General features: G+C 40.6%; 1 pseudogene; it reads right to left on the reverse strand.

Moving 5' to 3' along the window:
* Window positions 1-843: 843 nt before the first annotated feature.
* Window positions 844-11,911, reverse strand: LOC116040862 (annotated as a pseudogene).
* Between the last annotated feature and the right edge of the window lie 3,847 nt (window positions 11,912-15,758).

Here is a 15,758-nt window from a genome sequence, read left to right on the forward strand (position 1 = left end):
GTATGAAAGTTAGTTAGTATGAAAATATCAAAATATCTCAAACTGTTTGTGTCTGGGGTGAGCGGGATCGCCAACAACCTTTCCTGCCCGCCTCAGGGTCCTGGACACGCACAGGTCCTGGAAGGAAGGCAGATTGCAGCCAATCACCTTCTCAGCAGAGCAGATGATATGCTGCAGTCTGCCTTTATTGCACTTACATTTTTATAATTACAGGCCCTGACACACCAACCAGACGGGCCGACCGTCAGCAGAAAAGCCAGTCGGACTGATCAGTCGGGTCCCGAGGTCCAAAAAATGCCTCAGAACACACTGAGGCGACGCCGACTTGAGCGTACGCTCTGCGTGTGCGCGAAACGTAATACGTCTCCATACCAGCAGGCGGCACCGCTCTGTATTGTTTCCATTAACAATCTGATTATTTCCCAGAAAATGAGAACCGGCAGCTGATTGGACGAACGCGTCATGTGGTTCTTTTTTCTCCGGAAATTCACAGCCAGACTGTCATGGCGGCTTGTTCAGAATACGATCTCATATTGTACTAAAATAGTTCACCGAAACGTGTTTCTGAAAACATTTTAAGCGAGAAATAGGCCATGCAGTTGCTGAATCTGTCTTCATTTCAGATTGACAAAGGTCAGTTTAAAAGATTTTCGTCAGATTTTGAGAGGCTCATCCGCTCCCCATTTCCGGGTGAGTCCCGACTGCCCTGTCCCCGACTGAACATGTCGGGTCGGCCCAAATGAATGCCGACGGCATGGGACACACAGAACAGACTCGAGTCACGGACCTCGCCAGACGGCCCGACGCCCGATTATCATGCTGGTGTGTCTTCTCTCTAAGACAAAAACACACTATTACATCCTCCTAGATATAATGTTAATTATAATTGTAAAACATTAAATTAACTTCAACTGTATTTGTATCTATAATCTGGCTTTAGTCTGTGTAGCATCACAGCTGAGGTGAGTTCTGAAGAACTCCTGGATCTTCCTCCACAGGTGGACTTCAGCTGCTACATGGGACCTGGGCTCACCCCCCCCACAGGACTGTCATGCCACCAAACGCATGAAAACTGGAGGGGCAGTAGGGTCCATATGGCGGCTCTAGGTAATGTCCTGCTGCAGGGTAAGACACCCTCTCAAAGTTGTCCTTCCCATGACGCTGCAGTCTCTCCACCGTCTGGTCCATGTAAGCCTTGCTGTCCCAGTTGAGGTCGTCCTCTGAAGCCACAAAGAGGAAACGTCCCTTTGCTTGTTTAATGGGGACCAGGGTGGCCTTGTTCTCCTCTGACAGCAGATTATGCATACCATTCTTGCACATAAAGGCCCCTGACTCAGTGGGAACTATCTTGCTGATGTCCATCATTAACGCAGGGAGGATTTGGCTCTTCTTATGGTAGAAGGGTAAAACTGTATTGGCACAGCAGCCGTTGATGCCCACTGTGGCCTCAACACCTGGCAGGTAAGAGGCTATTGATAGTGCAACATCTCCAGTTTTGGAAAATGATAATACACCAACACCTTTACTGCCCACCTGTGGAAAAAAGTGAAAATTACAAGTTGCAAAGTGTACTTTTATACTAGTTATTGTGATGTCATGCAGATGGACTTTCCTGCAGATACACATGAACTGCACTTCATCTGAGACTTTTATGGATCAACATCTTTGCCTAAAATAGGGCGACTGGGGCCCTTTCACTCAGCCAGGCTTTAGAGAGGAGCTCAATAGTGCATTCCATTTGAACTGGGAAGTCGGAATTTCCAAGTTCCAAGTCGGAAATACAAGAGTCTATGCACCAATCCGATACCACAAGATTTTGCCTTAATTTTTTTTACTTTAAAGTAGTGTATTTAAGTTCTTTTTCCGTTATGACTGAACAAAAGCCGAAAAAGTTCTATGGAATGTGTTCTCTGTATGTATTGGTTCATGTTTTACACCTGAGCTGAACAGCTGTTACAAAATAATATTAATATCACATATACGCACTGGCATCGGATTGCTACTCGGTATCAGCCAATTTGCAAGTTCAGGTATCGGAATCGGTATTGTGTGAGGAAAAAATGGCATTGGAACATCTGTACAGCCAAACAATGATATATGTCCCCAAAACTCAAGAATTCTTAGAAATTTAGAGAACTCACCTTATCTTGTTTTTCTAAAAGCTGTATTGCTTCCTCAAAATAATCCAGATGGACCCCTTTGATCTTCTTGGGCATGTCATCATAACCATACGCCACTACAGTCAGGACCACAAATCCTCTACTGGCGAGCAGAGAAGCCCTTTTCTCTGACAAACCTCCTCCTAAAACGTACAAATCCAACACGGCAGGGAATGGACCTCTTCCTGGATCAGAAGACGCATATGGGTGCAAAATGATCAACATATTATATACAGTAATGCATGTTTATTTTAATGAGTTGATTGGTTAGGAGGAATACTACTCAGTTTGTAAAAACAGCTGTATAAAGTCTTCTGTGGCTCTGGAGGGCACTTTCTAAAGTCGGAGGAGATAATCCTCATGGTGTCATCGTAGCCTGGGTTTAGACACTTTTTTAGCTTAGACCATTTTTTGCAACTTTAAAGCCTACATTACAATCTTGGGGTGTGGAGGGTGACAGACAAAGGTCTAAGAAAAGACACTATTGAGGTGCATTACAGAAAAGTCTAGGGTCCAGCTATTTTTTAGGTTGACTCAAACTTAAGATAAGATAAGATAAACTTTATTGTCCCGTAAGAAAATTTGTCTCGGGCAAGAAACGCTGACCACAGCTGCATACAAACACATGCGTTAATTATCAATCATACACTTTGTCACAGACAGTGACAAATATATAACAAGACAGTAGGGCTGCAAGATATGAGGAAAATATGCAATAGCGTTGCTGAATATAGCGATAACGATATTACTTGCAATAAAGAAACAGATATTAAAGTGTACTCAGTTCTGCATTTCTGCTGCTTTCAGTGTTCAATAATGTGCTCGTTGATTTTAAAACAAATGAAAGGAAATCATTTCTAACTTTCTTTTATTGAACAAATTGAACATTGAATTTAATTTAAAAGGCATCGCTAAAAAAAGAATGACGGTTACATTTTAAAGTGTAGTTTTCTACTGATATTTTCTTTCAACTAACACATAAAATATCTGAGTGTCTTTTGCGATATGTGGCAGCCTTTTGAGATTTGTATATTGCGACAGATGATATCGCGATGACGATAAAAAACTATATATTGTGCAGCCCTACAAGACAACAACAACAACTCGGGACTAGAAGTGAGAATATCTCTAATCTATAATAATTTTTTGGACCGTGGACAAATCATAAAGTATCTAAATCTGTGGCTATAAAGCTATATGAACAATTAGCATTATGCTTTCTACTTACAATTAATCCTCAAAAAATACAACAACAAAGCAACCAACCTGGGGGAGGGAACAGGACTCCACGGATATTCCCCTCTTTGATGGGGAGCAAGCTGACTCCGTCTACAATCAGAAGCCTTTCATTGGTCGCCTCTGTCAGCATCCTGCCCTCCCCTTCCTCCTACAAGCTTCGTGTCTCCTAAAAGGGTGTAGCCTCGTTTGAACATGTAGTGAACGTCGTATGGATGGATGAAAAGTTATATTTGAATAATGTATTAATATGTTTTTTTGCTTACCTTAGATATTTGCACAGCTAAAAGACATATTTAGCATCATAGAGATTAGTTTTGTTTGGGCGTTCACGAACGTTAGCTGATGTTAGCTTCTCTGTGTTGCCAGATCTCGTGAGTGTTTGGTCCTGAGACAGAAACAGGTCTCAAAATTTTCTCCTGATGTGTCCGTCAGAAAAATGCCATTTTAGTGTCAGAATGTTCTGGAGATACGTGGCTTGTGAGAAATGGCACCAATATATACTTTGGTGACTATGGGGCGCAAGGATTGCTCATAATCTGTGTTCACGTTCACGCTCCCGTTGCAATCAATACACTCTGACCTGCCTCTAGTCTCCTAAAGAGGCGTGGCGGTGGCAGAGCCCACGTGAGACAGATACAGGAAACTACTCTGAGTTGGGGTGTCTCATTGTCACTACCCGATGTGACTTGAGTGCGGATGTGAGTTGCGCATGCATCACTTTGCGACAATGACAGAATAATGAGATAGGTACATTACATAGCAGTAATTTATTATTTAGCGTAAGGCATCACATTTTCACAGCATGATCCCTGATGTCAGTTCTAGATTAGAGGCTGAAGTAGCCTACAAGAACCTGCTAACGATAGACTTCTGTAATGTCAATACAATAAAAATGGACCTACATAACAAAGTTCGTTCACTGCAAGTTAGCAATCAAACACAACAAAGGCTGTCACTTGAATGGCGTTTTGAGCTAACGTTAGCAATCAAACAATCATAGATAGCTAAAACGTTTTTGAAATGATTTCCATCTTCTGTTATTGTTTGTAATGAGAAAAGTTTATTATTTTATGGATTTCACAAATTTCAGTATGACACAGCGTTATGCAGTAAACCGTTTAAATCTGAGCATGCGCAACTCACATCTGCACTCGACTCACATCGGGTAGTGACACTCATTTCTAAACCGTCTCTGATACACAGCTGTGTAAATGGAAACAGAAAGGACTGCACGAGCCACAAAACACTATTCCAGCCAATTGGTAACAGGCAGCGACAGTTGATGGTGGGGGCGGGAGGGGGGGAAGGCAGCATTTGAATGTGCTGGCCAGTAGTTCTCTGTCCGTCAATTTGGGGGGTGGAGCTTCTGGAGGGGGGTATTATTTGTTTGGCAGTTGAGTTCAAATATCAACAATCTTTGAGAATAATCACTTACTGCACCTTTAATATGTCGCCAGTGCGCAGTCGATGGACCACTGTATGTATGTATGTATGTATGCATCCATCCATCCATCCATCCATCCATCTATCTATTTATCTATCTATCCCCAAACCCAAAGGCTCCATAAACATGTGCAACAGCTGTGTGATCTCACGTATTATGGAAAGACACCACAGGCCAGTATTCCCAGTTGAGGCGTTTTATTCTGGTAATACACAAACAGAGCGGTCACAGAACTGTTTACACACACACACACACACACACACACACACACACACACACACACACACAGCGCTGTTTGTAGCACGGAAATGAATATAATAGACAATTGCGCCTGCATCTTTACATACAGTACTGATATAATGAACAATCTCGTAAAATAATCTGCACCGTGTTATTATTATAACTATGATTTACCGCTTACACTGGCAAGTTAAACTCATGGGTTGAACTAGGAAGAACGCTGTTGTTGTTCTTCTTGGTTTTGTTCTTCTTGGTCATCTTCGAGTTTAACAGCAGCTTGCACCCTTAATGTTGCACTGCTGCCATCTGCTGGGGTTGGTTAACTCCTACAATGTCCGGTATGCCCCATTGTACTCATCAGTCTGTTCTAAACTGACCAAGCATCTGCAGCCTTGTCCACTTTCACCACACTCCAGTATGTTCTTAACCCCTGCTCCTTTTATCCCAAATCATTTACATCTTGTCCTTTCTCTCTGATATTTCCTGACACTATGGTACCTCAAACATATCACAAACCAGTATCACTATGATGTGATGTGTGCTGTTTAGGTTGCTGTGTCCAATTCTCAGCCTGCTTATTGTTACTTGCTCTTTCTGTTTTGTTCTCCTAGGGTGAATTAAGGGGGATTGGGACAGTTTTTGAATTTACGCCTAAGCTTTATACCATACATTTAAATAAATTGCCTAACACATAATACATTTCTGTAATACTGAAGATGTTACCTATCCATTTTAGAAAAAAAAGGTTATGTCATATGCCAAGGAGATTTGGCATACCCTTTTGTGTACACTCATCAAGATGTGAGATAATTGCTTTATTCACTGTGATGTTCAAAGAAACTGAGAGCACTTCACGTTTCATTTTAAGACTTCCATTACAAACCGCGTGTTCTGGCGTGAGCCTATTCAAAAAGATAAATAAGCTGTATTCTTTTACTGATTTATTCTTTGTTTTTATTCATTAAACTGATACGCCCCTCGCTCATCTATTCTAGTGCTTTGGACCTGAGAAATGTGAGTATAATCGGCCGCTTTCTCTGTCTGCATTGGTATCACAACAACACACAACAGCTGTTTTTTAAAAGAGGCAAAACATGTCAGAACATTGTGTCGAAGTTTGCATGTGTTGGGTGTAAAACTTAACTCCACACTTCATAATGTCCTCAGGATTTTGTATAATAAATACTGACACAAACCTAAAATCACAGTTTTTAAACAGTTATACAGAGTCTGTATTTTAATTATAATGTAATTAAAACAATAAATACATGTCATTATTACATGGCTTGGTTGAATTCTAAGGCATTCTGCGTTTTGTTATCAAGAAATAACAGACTGTTGCTAAGTATAACACACCGTTGCCATGCATAGCAGAGCGTTGCCATAGACGCAGTTCTGTTCACTCTGGACATGACAGCTATCAATCCGCTGAAAGAAGTCCGTATAATTTATCAGCTGTGGCAAAAAGTGGGGGGCGCCTATCGTTACATCTTTATACGGTCTATGATCGCTACGCAGTAGCTAACTTCAGCCGTAGGGACAACAACGCTAATTAGTTAGCTTACAAACATGTTTAACGTTACAGGTGTGTCAACTGCAGCGGCTGTGCAAAAAGGAAACAAGATGAATGAGGACATAAACGTCAACATAAGTATTCCCAAAGAAGTCCCATTCACCGTGTCTCACTTCACTGTCAACGGAAATGTTCAGTTTAATTTGAATTAGAGCAGCCCGCTAGCTCACTACAACGTTTCAGCAAATGTGTCAATTCCTGCAGTGATTATAAAAGCAGCTGGGTTGCAGAGGGGGAGATACTGTGGTGACAGAGGGTTACATTAAACAGCTACAGAGTTTACGTTGCTATGGACGCAGCAGGATTCCAACCATAGAGACGGAACGGACTATTTTCTTTAGCGGAAGCAATGCAAGCAAGCAAGGGGGTAAGCCTCTCCTCGGACCGCAAACCTCCTATGGCGCCATTTTAATGCTACAAAGCCATCACCTCCCGTTAGCATTCCATTGACTGCCATTCATTTTGGCGCCACTTTGACAGCGAATAACTTTACATCTGAAGCGTTTAAAGACTCTATTTGTCCATTGTTTATTTCTAAAGAAACACGACAATGTATAAAAGGCTCCATTACCTTGTACCTCACGTTATGGCTCCGTAGCAGACGTTTTTGTAAAAATAGGCTAACGATTGTGTCATAACCACGCGACTTACTGTCGCATAGTAGAGGAATTACCGTATAGTACAGGAGAAGCGCGCAGGCAGTTTCGTCTCACATTAGCTGTTTAAGTGTAATTACTAATGTTAACTAGCATTTTAGTTAGCAATAATTAGCCTGTGCCTGTGTTATCTCCTTACATATACCTACGCTCTCCGTCTCTGCAAGAATGGGAATGATTGAGATTTCTCTTGGCACAGCTACCAGAAGACTTACAACTTTCAGACACGTTGCTCACGGCACATTTACGTTGTCTCTCTCAGTTGGAGGCTGGGCAGTAACCTTAGCCATCACCAGAAAAGTGCTTCTAATGGCCTTCACTGGTCTCCGTCCAGAGCAACGGGATCTGTTGGTCCATTCTTATATACAGTCTATGGTTGCAAGTCTATGGCGTCGCTTTGCCCATTTCTTTCACTGTCTATGTGTCAGGCACTCATGATGTCCAGTGCCAAGCTGAGGAGATGGGTGCAGTCCAGGTTATACATGGCGTTTGAAAAAGTTCATGTCAGTATACAAAACAGACATAGACAGCTCTAAACATGATTCCAGTAAGCAAGTATCGAGTATCGATATTGACAATTATACCTGACGGTATCTGTTGAAGTTTTCTCATTTGTGATTGTTGGAAAAGTGGATAGATTAATCAAAATGGCTTGTCATAGTTTTATATCGTGTTTGTTGACATGAAGTGTATTTTACAATGATAAAATTACTGTTTAATTACATGTCTGGTGGCTTTAGCGACAGCAATTTCGCCAGTGTTTTTATGTTTAAAAGAAGGATCTTACTTTTTAACCCTTGTGTTGTGCCCTCCTCAAATTGACTTCCCTCTGGACACCTTTGTGGCAAAAATTTACACGCACAAAAAAACTGCTAAATCATCATACATCAATATATTTTTCTGCTTTTTTTCATGAATCACTTAAACAACTTCAAACCTGCTCAAAACTACCAAACATTTAATACTTTTCAGGATTTGAACCCTTTAAATTCCAGTTTAATTATTTGAAATATTTGAATATTTGTTACAAAAAAAAAACATAAAAATGAATTATTTTCCATATAATAAATAGTAGGGGATGGGTCCTTGGTGGTGATTAGAGTATTGGATATGTCAAAGATTTGCAACAAAATTGATTTGATTACATTAGTATTTTTTATTTACTGCCAGTAAATTTTGTGCGTGTACATTTTTGGCCACGAAGGAGGATATTTTTTCTGCTTTTTGTTTGAATCCCTTACTCAAATTTAGCCCTGAACAAAATGATCAACTATTCAATAATTTTCAGAATTTTAACTCTTTAAATGCCAGTTTAATTATTTGAATTTTTATTATTTATTAAAAAAAAAAAAAAAAAAAACACAAAAAATTAATTATTTTCCGTATAATAAATAATAGGGGGATGGAGCTTTGGTGGTGATTACAGTCTGGCTATGTCAAAGATTAGCAACAAAATTGATTTGATTGCATTAGTATTTTTTATGTAGTGCCAGATACTCCCTCTGGACACCTTCAATGCCTCATTAACTTCCATTAAAACCACATTTCAGCTGTGGCAAAAAGTGGGGACATAAACTCATTATGGAAATGTTTACTGAGGTAATAAATTAAGGCAGATAATGGGTTTTTCTCATATACTTCTATAGAAACATACTTTTTTTGGAGCCAGTGGAGTCGCTCCCTGTCCATTCTGTGTGCGCTATAAAAACAGCGTTCAAACACTGCCCAGCTCTGTAAATGGGAAACTAATAAAGTGGCTCGGACCAAGCCACACAACACTATTTCCTTGGTGCTTGTGCACAGGACAGGGGATGGCCATGGATATATAAAGAGAAAGGCAGTGTGAGGGAGATGGACGGTAAATTTGACACTTGCTAACATTATGAATGAGCACTGATGGGAGGGGTGTATTTGTTAGCGTGTTAAGTTCAAATATCAACAATGTTTCTCCAGAATCGCAGACTCCACCTTTAACTGGCTGGTGATTTATCTGTTCATGTCTTCTAATCATCTGACCTGGGCTCACCAACCCCCACAGGACTGGCTTCCCTGCAACCCCATGGAAACTGGAGGGGCAGTAGGGTCCGTATGGGGGCTCTAGGTAATGTCCTGCTGTAGACCCTCAAAGTTGTCCTTCCCATGACGCTGCAGTCTCTCCACCATCTGGTCCATGTAAGCCTTGCTGTCCCAGTTGAGGTGGTCCTCTGAAGCCACAAAGAGGAAACGTCCCTTGGCTTGTTCAAGACCAGGGTGGCCTTGTTCTCCTCTGCCAGCAGATTATGCATAACATTCTTGCCAATAAAGGCCCCTGACTCAGTGGGAACCATCTTGCTGATGTCCATCATTAACGCAGGGAGGATTTGGCTCTTCTTATGGTAGAGGGTTAAAAGTGTATTGGCACAGCCGTTAATCCACACTGTGGCCTCAACACCTGGCAGGTAAGAGGCTATTGATAGTGCAAGATCTTCGCTTTTTGAAAGGGATAGTACACCAACTCCTTTACTACCCACCTGTGGAAAAACATGTAAACTAGAACCTGCTTTTTACTATTTCTTGTGATGTCACAAAGGTTCCATCTTTTGTAGATAAACAAATGGCGTTTTTCCATTACATGGTACCTGCTCGACTCGACTCGCCTTTTTTGGTTTTCCATTATGAAAAAAAGTCCCTGGTACCTGCCAACAGGTACTTTTTTTAGTATCACCTCCGTTGAGGTTCCAAGCGAGCTGAGGCGATACCAAAAGGTGACGTGAAAACCTGTACACAATGATTGGTCAGAGAGAATCGTCACTAATCACTCCGTCATCATTGCTCGCGACAGACGTGGGTGTCCTGAACAAACCCGCCATTTTTAAATAGTTTAGCCAGCGGTGTTTTTTTGCTGCCTCCAAACAAAATTTGTCTTCTGGCTGTGGCAACAGCCACATCCCGAGAATAGAGAATTAGAACAACACACCTTCGACGTTCTGTGTGTGTGTATCGCATTAGGTCACAGCAGTTTCCTGCGGCTTCGCTATGACAACCAGCCACGCTCGCCTCACGCATGAGGCGGTACTAAATCTGCAATGGAAAAAGGAGCCGAGCCAAGTAGAGCTGGTACTAGCAGTGGGTAAGCGCCAATAAATGGAACTTAACAAATTTTAGCCACTGAGTACAGAACTTTTTTTTAAAATCTTTAGCAACCCCAGTGATGGTATGAAAAGACACAGTGGCAGACAGACAAACTAACAAATGTGTCATAAAAAATACTATCTAACAACTCACCTTATCTTGTTTTTTAAAAAACTCTATAGCTTCTTCGAAATAATCCAGATGGACCTCTTTGATGTTCCGCGCCATGTCATCATGACCGTACAGTGCTACAGTCAGAACCACAAATCCACGGTTGGCCAGCAGAGAGGCCCTTTTCTCTGACAAACCTCCACCAAAAGTGTACAGATCCAACAGGGCAGGGAATGGACCTCTTCCTGTATTAAGGACACATGAGAACCCAAAATGATGGCATCTTAAATCTTAAAAAGAGGAGTGATATTCAACAAGGGGTCCATGACCCCTAGGGGGTCCTCAGAGTGAGTGCAGTGGGCCGCCAAAAAAAGTTGATTTTTTTCAAAAATGAAAATATGTCCAACAGTTTAAAAGCAAAAATAAATTGGCTTAATGTGAAAAACATTTAATTTACACATTGAAGATAAGCTTAAGGTCAGCCACTATGGTAGCCATACAGTTAAGCTTAAAGATTCACTGTGCCTTCCAGAACATGATGTATAAATAATATATTATTATCCATTCATTTCACACAGTTTAACATGCAACTCAATTTGATACAGTATATGTAGTAGGGGGTCCCTTCTCGGAATCTCTTTCAGCTAAAGGGTCTAAAAAACGTTGGAGACCACATGATGGAAATTATAGTAAAACCATCATTAAATCCTGACAAAAAGTAAGTAAAGTTGCATTAAAACAACAACTACAGTTGGAATAAGCGTTATTAGGCTGTGGCCACACAAGCAGTAGGTTACTTGTTAGTAGAATACATTCACTGTTGTTTTGGTCTCTTCGGGGAATGAGTTAATAATGATCTGGATAAATGAATGCCAGCATTTTCCTTTAACTTTACTAACTGAATGACTGGAAGCGTGACAGAGACATAGTCCAACCTGGGGGAGTGAACAGGATTCCACGGATATGCCCCTTTGATGGGGTGACGGTTGACTCTGTCTCCAATCAGAAGCCTCTCATTGGTCGCCTCTGCCAGCATCCTGCCTTCCCCCGCCTTCTCGTGCACAGAGAAATTCACCACATGGTGGTTCAGTGAATTAGTTTTTATAAACCTATTGTGCAAGGTGTCTGCCCTCATCGACCACAGCAGACCCATGGGTTCAACCCCGGCGTAGCTCCCTCTCTCCAGGTCGATCTCCCCGCTCCCATCAGCCTTGTAGGTGGCCGAGGAGCTGAACACCAGTCCCTTATCGTCAGTGGTTCTGGCTCTCATGGTGACCACCTGTCGGCGAGCCTTCACCTGAACCGGCTCATCAAACATGCATCTGGCTCTCGGCAGCAGCCTCAGTCGGACTTGGGAGGATATCTCTCCTGAAACATATAGTAAGTAGGGTATCGTTCAAAAAATTTTCAATACCGACACCAATACCATGACTTTGATACCGGTTCCTAAACGATACTTTTTTCCAATACCAATTTTATAAAACAAAAATAAATGACAACATTACACATTAAGGCACTAATCTTTTTTTTCAGCTCCTACTTTTCACAAAAAGCATGGATAAAAGAACAGTACAACAAAATAAAACAAATTCCCATACAACATGCATTGGTTGCTCGAAACTGAAGTCACATTGTCAAACCTCTTCACACAGTCAGGGAAACAGAAGTCTATGTGGACCACACTTGTCAGTCAATTGTCATTTCTTTCACACAAAATGCATACAATGACCACATTCACCAAAATCCATGAACTCTTTTCTCATTTCTCTGTACCACCTGCAGGAGAATATATATCTGCAGCACATTGTTCAAATGCTAACACAATGCTTTCAAAACTGTTAAAAACACATTCAAAACAGACTGATGGCAAATATTGTGCAGTTCTGCAGTGACCATATTGAAATATATAGAAAATGTTAGCAGAATATTTACAATAACCTGAAGTATAATCCTTCCAAACAGTTGATTTCAACTGAAAGAGAGATGTGATGTTGAGGATAACTTGGTTTATCAGTGTTTTTTGCCCCCAATGGCTCCTTCCTGGGATTCCTGTCTGGAAGGCACTAGGATTAGGGTTAAGGTTAAGGTTAATGTTAGGTGCCTTGAAGTCAACGGTCACAGCGCTGCCTTGAAGTCAATTAGGCAATGGTTGTGGTTAGGGTTAGGGTTAAGGTTAGGGTTAGGTGCCTTGGAGGTAGCGGTCGCAGCGCTGCCTGGAAGGAGCCTTTGAGGACAAAAAACACCATCGAGCGATAACTTGTGGCCAATGCAGGAGAGAGGGAGGAACCCTTACCGTTCTGTACAGTATGGGTGATTATACTATAGCCTACATGTTGTTGATGTTTTTTTTGTAATTATTATTGCAGCCCTGGATTTTCAAGATTTTTTTTTTTTTTTTTTTACAAGTACTATAAATTGCTATATGCACAGATATAAAACAATAGATAAAGGATATTGAAGTAAATTTTAGATTCATTCTTGTTACATAAACTTGAGTACAGTCAAAGTGAAAGGTCTTTTTCTACTTATTTATGTGAAAAATCATTCAAAATCATTCACACTTCAAAGATAAAAGTTGATCATTTATGTAATGCTCCCTGTTCTTAGTGTTTTTTAAGTCAGTGTGTTATGAGTGACGAGGTTTGCTTTCTAAATATGAGAGGTGTTGCCACTGTTTTGGTCCAGCGAGCTTATTTGGAGGAGAGATTATGTAACTGTTTGGCCAAGATATATGTTAGTAATGTTGACTGTTTGAAGAGTTTTGAAAAAGTTGCTTCAGTATTGCCTGATGCTTGTTAGCAATTTAAAAAACTGTAATGAGTACTGCGATAGAGGAAATGCACTTTTCCTGTGATCGCCCCACTGAGTGGAAAAACAGAGAGTGTGTGTGTAGCTGGACATTATATAAGTTGAGGTCAAGGATGTAGGTCAAGTACCACAGGCAACAATAGGAGCTGATGTGGGCCTCTACAGTTCAGTGTTGGATTTAAAAATGTATATTTTGTTCTGCAGTACTAACAAAGCACATGAATAAGTTCAGTGATCTCCAAAAAGATTTGTATTTTTGGAGATCTCATCAGTGTCCCCCCTGTGCTTTATAGCACCAGATACATGGGATGTTGGGGCTTACATCGCCATCTTGTGGCAAGAGTGCCTAATGGCAGGCTCCTGAGAGAAGGCTGATCTGATGATAGTCCGTGTATCCACAGCCTCATATATCTTATTCTTCTGTTCCAAAAGCTATTAAAACATCAATGAGCCGCAGTGTTGCAGTGCATGTTCCTTCTTTACCATGAACAACAACCTGGTCACAGGCAAATAAAACAACACTAAAATCTTTAGAGTCACTTTATAAACAGACAATCAAAATTGTGGATAAAAAAACATTTAGGTATCATCATTGTGCCATTTTACAAAAGCATAAGTTCTTAAGTTGGGAAAATGTCATTAAGTATTCAAACCTATGTCTGTTTTACAAAATCATCCATGGTCTGTCTTCTCCCCCACTCAGTCAGTTTGTAAACATCAGAAACACCACACTGAGAGTAACACGAGGGTCGGCCCGAGGAGACTGTGTTGTTCCGTTACGGAAAAGTGCTTTTAGTCAGAGTGCCTTTTCAGTCGTAGCAGCGCAGGAGTGGAACTCTGTCCCTCAGAACATCAGAGAACTCACCACATACACTCTGTTTAAAAAACATCTAAAAATCTGGCTCATATCACATCAAACATGTCAGCACTAATAAGAATATGTATCTTCACTCAACCCAACCTGTTACCACTTGTGTCTCTGTGGTGTTAATGTGTATAATTTTAATTTTTTTTAATTTTTTATTTATTAACATAATGTCTGTATGTTGGTAAACTTGTATTTATCAACATGATATGAGGAGATATATCTATTTTACTGCTTTTTATATTTGCATTGTTCACTGTAATCTTTTTATTGTGTTATTTTAGGTAGACAATTTTAAGATCTGTCCAGGGACAACGGATGAAAAATAGCCTTTTGGCTAATTCTGGTGCATTTGCAGAAATGCTAATTAATGTACACTGTCCCTGTCAAATAAATTAATAAATAAATAAATAAACATCGCAGAACTCACTGAAGCACCAAATGTGTGCTCTATGAGAACAGCATTTACTCCTGTTTGAGTAGCATTTACTGTAAACTACATTGCCAAGCTGTTGCTGTGCCTTTAATAAGGTGACCAGATTTCTGAGACAAAATCCGGGAACATTTTCAGCTGATATGCGTAAATACCTCCAAAAAAGGTAATGTTTTTATCTTTGTAAAACTTAAAACGGGGACGCTGCCCCAGGGGCGTCACTAGACCTAGAGCTGCACTGGGGCACAAGCCCCCCTAGGGGGATCCATGGGCATGCTCCCCTGTAAGAAAATTGTGTCTATTTTAACGTTTAAATACATCAATCTGGTGAACTTTGAAAAGAAATTCAGAGGTTAGACTTCATTATTCTTATCTATGGATGGAAATATTTGTGCTGTAGCCTGAACTATTTTGCACTTCAGAATTATAACCATGCACACACAGGTGGAATAGTTTTTTCTTAATATTTTTGCATTAATGTCACTAGGAAGCATACCAGTAGAAATACATATTCATATTTGTAAGTGGGATATATATAAGTAAGTGGGATTGTCTGGAATCTGCCAATATAATAACCATTATGGTGGGATACACTGGCTAAGCAATTTACAAAAATGTCTGTGCTGACATAAATAGTTTACATGAGAATACATTATAATTTTTGCCCTTTGGCTGAGTCTCTATCTGTCAGAGGGAGAGCAGGAGTGCGGTTGTGAAGAAGTTGGTAATTTCATGGCGCAGATTAACACTTTTGAATGCATTATATCTGTGTCACATTCTCATTAGGGGCTGAGCCCCCCTAAAGGTCTGATCCTAGAATCGCCCCTGCTGCTACTTCATACTTGTACTCCACTACACCTCAGAGGGAAATGTTGTAATGTTTACTGCACTACATGTATCTGAAAGCTTTTGCTTTATTGCTTCACGCTTGTTTCTGCAACAGCTCATTGAGTATCGGATACGATTAAAACTATTGAGGAAATATTTTCCTTTGACATTGGTCCAGTATTAAACGAGATCGCTGCAGTCGGTAACGGCGAAACAAGCTACAACGTAGCCTAAGTTAATAGGACGTCAATTGTCCAGCTTGTATTTATGTTCATAAAAGTGCTCGTTTTG

The sequence above is a fragment of the Sander lucioperca genome, chromosome 9, assembly GCF_008315115.2.
Source record: "Sander lucioperca isolate FBNREF2018 chromosome 9, SLUC_FBN_1.2, whole genome shotgun sequence".
Classification (NCBI taxonomy): Eukaryota; Metazoa; Chordata; class Actinopteri; order Perciformes; family Percidae; genus Sander; species Sander lucioperca.